The sequence below is a fragment of the Atractosteus spatula genome, chromosome 4, assembly GCF_055471065.1.
Source record: "Atractosteus spatula isolate fAtrSpa1 chromosome 4, fAtrSpa1.hap1, whole genome shotgun sequence".
In the NCBI taxonomy this organism is placed as follows: Eukaryota; Metazoa; Chordata; class Actinopteri; order Semionotiformes; family Lepisosteidae; genus Atractosteus; species Atractosteus spatula.
Genome location: NC_142709.1, coordinates 5,747,354 through 5,755,590, shown reverse-complemented (window position 1 = coordinate 5,755,590; position 8,237 = coordinate 5,747,354).

The window sequence follows — 8,237 nt, the reverse complement described above, 5'->3', positions numbered from 1 at the left end:
ACTGTGTCCAACTTAATCCCGTCGATTATCCCCCTTCCTGCTGAAACCTAAACGGATTATCCCAGTTTCACCCATATTAATTGTTTGTCGAAGCATTTTTGACAAATAATTGAAATGAACATTAACGACACACTAACTTGACTTTATTCATAATAAGTGATTATTTGTATAGTGCCTTTCATACATTTAAAAAGGGGAGAATACAGGGACAACAGCTGCTAGTACAAAAGGAAAATATAGAAAGTAGATGAAGGAACTGTACTAATTATACATTTCAATAATTATAAATCAATAAGAAATGAATAAAACAATACTGAATCAAGTATACACAAAAGTACTCCAATTAAAAATCAAATAAGAACTAGAGAGCATCAGTAACTGTAATATCAAATCGATTAAATATATTTATAAAATCCTATGAAAAGGCTATAATATAAAACTAAGTTTTTAAAGTTTAATGGTTTAAAATGAAGATGCATTTCTAACAAAAGCAGACAGAAAGTTCAGATCATTATGACAAAGCAGTTTTTTACTGCTGTTTAAAGTTTTACTCTGGGAATTCACAAAGGGACAGTCTTTTCTACTGAACTTCACAGCTTGTACAAGCTAATAGGGAATTAAAATTGCAGCAGCCCAGTGAATATTAAATAAAAACATGAACTGCTTTCTTAGAATCATGAAATGATTTTTTAAAATATCTTTAAGATGTTAAAAGATCCATAACTTAAATCTATAGTTTAAAGATAGCTATATGCCTCTCAAAACTTAGATCACAGTGGAATAACATTCATATTCTCACTTCAGATTTGAACTTAAAAAAATATCAATCTTAGCTGTCAGCTTGTAACAAATTCTGTCTGGTCTGAATTCAGACAGTTCAGAAACGTTTGAGACATGTAACTTGATTTCATCAAGAGTCTTGACTAAAGCTGAACTAATAATATCAGCAAGTTTCAAAGAGATGTACAGTAAGTATGTTGTATGTTGCTCAGTGAAATAGTTAAGAGTTCACACCAGGCTTACAAAAGCATAGAACACTGGACCTGGAAGGGAACCCTAAGGGACACTTTGTATTCATCCTGATACATGCTCTCCAGATGAAATAATGTACTGTCTTTCCTTCCAGTCTTTGCAACAATCCACTGTTTGTTAGGTATGACCTTAACCAGTTCAGAAAAGTTCAACACAGAATTATTCATTGCTTAATAAATAAGAGTAAAATAAAGCTCTTGGATCTGCATTCATAAGTAAGATAAGATCAGTTTATTACCCATATACAATTTCTTATATTAGGAATTTGTTTTTTTCGCATGCCCCAACTTGCTCTCCATGAGAAGCTGGGGGTCAGAGCGCAGGGTCAGCCATTTATACGGCGCCCCTGGAGCAGTTGGGGTGAAGGGCCTTGCTCAGGGGCCCAACAAGTAGGATTCCTCTGCCGGCTGCGGGATTCGAACCGGCAACCTTCCAGCCACAGGCGCAACCATTTGCAACTCTAACTAGTAAACATGTACAGGAGTCTATCCTATGAATAACTTTTCAAAGATTGTATTAGTTTAGAAATCGATTAATTTTCATTAAGCAGTATATTTTTAAACATCTAAGCTAACATTTTGAAACCTATTTAATAATTAAAGACTTTAGGTTATAGGGTTTATGTAAGGGCTTAACAAGGACAGTTTTAATGGCAGCCAGAAATGTTCACATAGACAAAAAACAGTTTTTTTACAGCACAAACATAATTGCATGGATAACTAAAGAACTCCTTTAAATTTCTGTTGTATCCAAAGGACAAGAAATGGATTTAATCTTCCTTTCAGTTGTATTTATGTAGAATGTATAGTTTCAGATATTTTAACTGAACAGTCTTAATTTTAAGGATTTGGACAGATTTCCTAAGAAATTAAAACAAAAACGGTAAATAGGAAAATTCTGAATTACTATATATTTGTTTCTGGATTTTGTGCTGTTCTTGAAATTACGTGAGACATCAAGTAATTGCAGAATTAAACTGATACCCCAAGACAAATTTAAGTGTCCTTAAATAAGCTTAAATTCCATAAATAAAGATGAATAAGTATCCTTATTTGTCTGTACCATTGTGATACACAAATTGTGGCAGTTCATTGTATCAAAATCAGTAAATATGTGGACTTTTAAGCACTAGGCTGCAGCAATAGACCCTTCTCTACTTCATACAATTTAGAGATTTGTCTTGTCAGTGCTTTAAAGAAAACACTTTTTAAAGAATGCAGTGCATAAATACAGGTAAATGCATGACTACAAATCTGACACAACAGCTGCCTGGGCTGTTGCGTTTACTCTGTCATTATTTTGGAGTCAGCTTAATGTACTATATTTCTAAGCATTTTGTCGCACAGGTGTATGTAAAAACTGAATTCAGGTCATGTGAAAACAATTTCCCAAAAGTTATGAAGTTCAGTTTTTTTGCACATGGACCCAGTCACCATAATTTAAACAAAATAAGATTCAGCTACAAAAATAAAAATGTTTTTTTTTAATTATGTGTATTGTTTGTTGCTTACCAATTGGTTGGGACAAAGCATGCATACTTTTAAAAGTTTTGTCTGAATATAGAAATAATTAATTCTTCCCCAATATCTATTACAGCTGTAGTCTGCAGAATATTATCACTACAATTTATATAACAATGTCGGACGGTTCTCGTTTTCGTTATAATGTGACAAGATTATAAAAAAGCTCATGCGTGTATGGAGCGCCATCTGCTGGGTGAAATGTCAAAGACGTTCACCAACTCTCTATAAGGCGCTGAAGTCAATCTAGAGGTGTGTCGCAGGTGCACTTGTGTTTCGTGATTGTAACTCTAACAATATGCTTCTTCATGTGCTGTGTTCGCTGTGTCTAACTTCAGTGGGTAGGTCAATTTGCAAATGTTATGTAAGGAGGGCATTTCATTTCAAACAACAAGTTATTATACAACAGGGAAAAGAAGAGAAAATATACATAATTAATTCGATAAATGGAAAAAAAACGACAAGAAAAAGGCCATTGAGCACAACAGATAAAGGGTGTACATATACTAAAGACGTTTGCTTAGTAATTTGCAGATGGAATGCCACAGCATTTAAATATCCACAGCAGAGGGAGACAGAAGGGGGGTTTTGTCTCACATTGTCTGTTAGCGTTTTTCATGGCGGTATTGAAATGAGAAGGAAACAGGAGGTATGAAGAGAAGTGTCTGTGCAGGGATGCTAGAAACTCCTGTGGAAAAACTGTGTGGCCAGGAAGTGCTCCTCCTGGAGCTCTGAGGTGTCAGAATAAACAAGCGAGGCCTAGTTTCACCTTCTGCGATCCTGGCTCCTGATCCTGGAGAGCTGCAGTCCTGCTGCTTTACTGGAAACCCAAACCCCAGGTTGAGTAAGACCTGAAAACAGTGGTCGCTAAGAGTAATCAAGTCCATAGCTGATTCAGTGAGGTCATCAGGAGCCCATGTAGGAAAGAAAACCTGAATACTCTTCTCTCCGGGACCTGGAATGAGGATCACTCCTCTTCAGTTTACAGGGAAATTATGTCTCCAATGTTCGCAGTTAGTACTAGCTGAGAGATAGTCTTCTACCTCAGTCACCGACAGGTACTGACAGTACACTAGGCATCTCATTGAAAATAGCTTGAAATGGGCGCCACACATGTGGTCTTTAATCTTGTATATTTGTTTCTGTGTGGGTATAATTTGCAGTCGTGATTCAGCTATGTGCAGTTTGCGCGAATGGTGTTCACCAAGTGCTTCACCAATATGACTTCAGAACAAAATATCTAGACATTCTCCTCACAGGCAGAAGATGGCTCGGAGTGAGCATGTTATACATACAGCAGGTCATTTCAGCACCCTCTGTGTAAGACCGCTGCCTTGGTGTCTTGCGTGGATGAGACACATGTGTGAACACATTAGGTTGAAATTGGAGAAAATGGCTTTATCCATTCGAAACAGCCCTTTACAAACTGCAACCAGTTGCCTTGACAGGAAACAGGGAAGTGAAAGCAGACATTAAAGAATGTCATTAGTTTTGGAATATACATGCAATTTACTTTTTGCACAGAATATACAATATATCCTTTGCTTGTAGAGGAGTACAATAATTGCAGTCATTAAAGCTCCTAATTGCTGCAGAATGTTAATGCACTTCACAGTTATCCTAATGTAAGAGGTGCAGTATACAGTCTGTTTCTGATTTTTTTCTCAGTGTGAAATGATGCTCTCTGCTTGTTTGGGTCTGGTACTGTCCTCCAGTGTTTTTCAGCTTTGCTGAACAACGAAACACTTTATCACCCAGTACATACAGCAGGGTAACCAGAGAATGTATTCCTGAACAGAACTTAGAGGACTGTGAGGAGAAGGAATTGTTTACTATTTCCATTCCTGTTTCATTCCTCTGTGCTCTCACATAATGGGCTGATTACTAAAGATTATATTATGATGAATTATGCTAAAGATTATCATATGAGACGTTTTAGTTTAGTTTCCATTAGTTTTTTGATTAAGTGCTGTTGTCAACATTTTACAATTATCCATTGGAATGAAATCATAGGTGGATTATTTTGCTGTTGCTATAAATTGCTATAATTTTTTATTTTTTTAATCAGGTAGGGAAGCAGCAATTATCAGAATTTTGGGGGGATATTTTGGAAAGCAAATATAATTGACTTATAAGTTTAACATTCACTTACATCCTTCATGATTACAGTGAATCAGTGTGGCAGTGAATAAATGCATCAAAGTACAAATGGTGTCATACTGTATATGGATTATTTCTGTGGTGCCCAAAGATTAAAAGGTAAAGGTGTCAGTGCACCGGATGGTTTTACGTTTGAAAGGAGTTTCCAATGACACTGAGGCATCGCCGTAACTCTCTGCCTTGTACTTGGGACTGTCTCTATGAACAAAGCTGGTCTTTCCTCTTCCTTCTGTCAGCTGCTGATCTTGCACAGCTGGCACAGCAACGCTGAACTGTCTGGATCTCTCACTGTTGTCAGATCGAACCATAGAGCTTGGCGATCGAACCGTAGAATTTGCTTTAACACTGACAGTATCATTAATATTGAAGCCCTCCTCACTTTTGTCTGAATAAACACCACCCCTTCCACCATCAAGTAGCTCTTCTGATAAGGCTGTGTCTTGGAGATGTTTGTCCTTCTCTCCAGTAGCATTGCTTAATATGTCTGGATGGGCCACTTCATAGTGAGAAGCCATGCAAGAAGTTGCAGGAATTGGACCGTCCTCTGTAAACCTCTGATGTTTTATAGTGTGGGCCACAGAACCAGAGGTGCTGGAATGTGAGGATGGGTTAATTCCCATGAGTACAGGCTGGATGCAGTGGAAAGCTGGTGTTGCTGGAAGTCTGGAGCTGTCATCTTCAGATTCTGTACTTAGGGAGGCTTGTGTTTGATGTGGAGGGGGAGATCCACTGTTCTCCAGAAAAGATCCTGTTGGAAAGTTTGTTTGGGTGGCCCAGGAGGGGATCTCTCTGTTCTGAGTAGATTCGGTTTCTGTCTCCTGTTCAGTTCCTTGCTGTAAACGTAGACTGTGGATCCGCTCGTGGCCAAGCGCTCTTGGGGATCGAGTTCTGCCCGCCTGCGGTTCAAGCCGTGAAAGCTGAGGGCTGTTTGTAGAGTTTAAGGGATTGTGTCCCAGAGATTCATGGGTGTGTTGTCTGGAACCAGCTGCAGGGCTTACACATTGCACAGATAAAGCAGGAATGGCATCCGAGGCCCCAGCGACTAAAGAGCCACTTAGATTAGAGAGCAATTCAGCCTCTTGCTCTGTTACATCTATTTTAGGCTGAGCTGTGCCCGAATGACTGGGAATGACCTTGGCCGTACTGTGTGGCTTTGTTTCAGTACTCTGTTTATTTTCGCCCTCTGAACATGGTAAGGGTCTGGGGGCGCTGGATGCTGCGGTACCTGGGACACAGGGGCTTGCCATGTCAATCCTTTTATCATCAGTGGCAGAAGGGACCGCACTGGAGTGTGGCCTGCACCAGACTGCAGGACGGGAGAGTATGACTGGCAGGGATAATGTGGGCCCGGCCTCCAAGCTCTCCGTGTTGTGAAGGATTGCAGGCTGAGTCCACATTTCTGCTGTCATCAGCTCCTGCAGCTTCACCCTTCCCCACTGAACTGGTTGTCTTTTTCTGGGATCGTCGGGCTCCCGTTTTGGGGCTTTCCCCAGCTTGTGTCCGGCTGTGTTACTGTCCTTGCGACAGACGCCGATAGCCTCAAACTTCGCCATCAGCCCTGCCAACGTGGGCTTCTTGCCCGCCGGATGGCTTTCGGAGGGCTGACTCGGTGTGGGCTTTTCCATGCCCTTCTCCTTTTCCTCTGCGGATGCAAACCTGGCCAGCATTTTCTGAACCGTGCCTTTCGGGTTCGCCCTCCTCTTCACCCCCGCGCCCCTGATCTCCAGGCTTTCTCTCCTCTTGGGCAGGTCCCACTTGGTGGCTTCTCCAACTCTTTGTCCCCAGCCGCCCCTGGGCTGGAGAAGCCCAACCTCTCGGCTCCTCTTCCTCTCCGGCTCTCGGTTCTCCCTCATGAACTTGGACTGGAGCAGCTGGAAGGCGGTCGGGCGTTTGACGTTGTCCTTCTGGGCCTGGCTCGCGCTGGGCTTGTGGCCGTGGCCTCCTCCTGGCGGCCTGCTCTCCTCAGCCGGCGGCCGCGGCGCAGGGGGGCTCAGAGACTGGCTCAGGTACTGCAGCAGGCTCCGGAGAACCTCGCTGGCTCCAGAAAGCGCTCCCCGGACACCGACCAGGCGTCGCAGCTCGGTGGGATCCACAGCGAGGGCTCTCCTCTGGGGTGTGGTGTGCGTGCTTCTGTGTGAAATAAAGATCTTCTTTTTGTACCGGGTTTTATTTTCTTATCGCGAATCCTAGTGACGAAAGGCTGAAAAATAACACTCTGTCTGGATCCCAGACACCAGTGGGTCTCCAGCACATCGTACGGGTTGTGGCCGAAAACAACTTTTTACACCAAACACAGTCTGCTAAGTTAACAGTTTGATTTGTATTTCTTGATCATTTTTTTTCATGAACAAAACCATTAAAACTTTTAAGCCAACTGCTTTGTAACAGTCCTAGATGGGCTAATCTAATTTAAAATGAGGTAGTCCAGGAATAATCCCCTAACAGGACAGTTAGAGGCTGGGAGAAATGCTGATTATTATCGATGTCTGAAGGCGTTTATGAAAGTGCTCTTGTTAATAGTGCACACGTGGGTCATACAGAATGGGCAGTGGATAGACTGATGATGGAAAATAAATGAGATAAAGTTCATTGTGGTGTAAGTACTGGTGGACTGATACGATAGAAGGCTGTCAGTCGGTGACCTGAGGTCACAGGGCATTAATCTCATTTAGGAGAGGGCTAAGGGTTGGGTGAAGACCACATTGCAGAGAGGAAGCCAGTGAAAGACTCATGTTACCTGAGATCACTCAATTTTTACCATTTAGCTAAGCAGATTGTAGTTAGAACCTTAAATATGATTTAATGATATCTACTACGGTGAAGGTTTTTTGTAACCCAGCATTATCTTTAAAGAATATGTTAAGAATCATACCAGTGAATTTTATGCCCATGTCAATAACCTCTTCCGCAGTTCAACACAAGGTGTTGTGCACCATGAATGGTGCTGAAATCAGTCATCTGGAGACATACCCCCCAAGTAATTTGTAGGTTTCACAATTGAGAAAATATCAAGGTCTTTCCCATGCCAGATGAAGAATTTGGTCAAATATTTCTGAGAATTTGAATGGAAATGCAAAGAGCATTTATTTCTCTTACCATCATATCTGGGGACAAAAGAGAAACATTTCAGACAAATGCATACTACAGGGAAACAAAAAGAAATGGCTTGTCTTGCACTTCAGCTTTGAGGTAGAAGCCTTGTTGAAGTTTCGTATTCATAAACACACCCAGATACTTGCCATGTCCAACAAAATTAATTAACTACAGTATATCACGATTGGGGCTTATCTTTCCAATTGTACAGTAACGTAGCCTCTAAGAAAGTTTAATTGGTAAAAGGTAATTCTGAGATACTGTAATACTCTTTTATGTCTAAAGCGACAATCTAGAATCAACATCTAATAAATAACAACCACAACTAGACAACCACGGTCTTATGATCTCCGAACTCTACAAGTGTAGATGCATAAGCGAAAATTGTGAAACTGCACAAATTGTGAAGGAGAAGTTGCCTATAGTGTTAAG